This window comes from Alligator sinensis, unplaced genomic scaffold (genome assembly GCF_000455745.1).
Source record: "Alligator sinensis unplaced genomic scaffold, ASM45574v1 scaffold447_1, whole genome shotgun sequence".
Taxonomy (NCBI): Eukaryota; Metazoa; Chordata; order Crocodylia; family Alligatoridae; genus Alligator; species Alligator sinensis.
This window is the reverse complement of record NW_005842123.1, coordinates 973,364-974,557: the sequence shown is the minus strand read 5'-3', so window position 1 is coordinate 974,557 and position 1,194 is coordinate 973,364.

Sequence of the window (1,194 nt, the reverse complement as noted above, 5' to 3'; positions counted from 1 at the left end):
AGGCATTGTTGCCCCACATTGCCATAGCACTCATAGTTTCATAGTAGTTTCATAGTAGCTAGGGTCAGGAGGGACCTGAACAGATCATCTAGCCTGACCCCCTGCCACAGGCAGGAATGGATGCTGGGTTCACAAGACCCCAGACAGGTTGCTTGCAAGGGACACTAATTTGCCCTTGGTATCAGTGAAAAAAAAGCACAAGGCATTGTTGCCCCACATTGCCATAGCACTCATAGTTTCATAGTAGTTTCATAGTAGCTAGGGTCAGGAGGGACCTGAACAGATCATCTAGCCTGACCCCCTGCCACAGGCAGGAATGGATGCTGGGTTCACAAGACCCCAGACAGGTTGCTTGCAAGGGACATCAACCTCCTCTTGAATTTGCCCAAGGTAGGGGCGAGGACCACCTCCCTGGGAAGTTGGTTCCAGATTTTAGCCACCCGAACTATAAAATATTGCCTTCTGATCTCTAACCTAAACCTATTCTCCATCAGCTTATTACCGTTGTTTCTTGTCACCCCAGGTGGTGCTGGGGAGAAAAGGGCTCTGCCCATTTTCTGTTGATCTTCCCTGATGAGCTTGTAGGCAGCCACCAGGTCCCCCCTCAGCCTCCTCTTGCTGAGGCTGAACAGGTTCAGGTCCTTCAGTCTCTTCTCGTAGGGCCTGTCCTGCTGCCCTCTCACCAAGTGGGTGGCCCTCCTCTGAACAGCTGGCCTTGCTGGCTGCGGTCTGGCATTGGCGGCTCATGTTCATCTTGGAGTCAATAATGACTCCAAGATTCCTTTCCGCCTCTGTGCTTTCAAGAGGGGAACTCCCCAGCCTGTATGTATGCTGTGGATTCCTTCTCCCAAGGTGCAGCACCCTGCATTTATCTTCCTCTACCCTGAGAAACCCCATCCTATTCTCATCTGCCCGCTTTTGTAGTCTGTCTAAATCTATTTGCAGCCTCTCTCTCTCCCTTCAAGTGTGTCCACCTCGCCCTACATCTTAGTGTCATCAGCAAACTTGGACAGCGTGCTTTCCACCCCCTCGTCCAAGTTGCTGATGAAGGTGCTAAACAGTGCGGGCCTGGGGTACCCCACTGCTCACATCTCACCAGGTTGAGTACAACCCATCCACCGCTACTCTCTGGGTGCGCCCCATCAGCCAATTTTTCATCCATCCAACTGTGCAGACATCAATGCCGCAGTCACT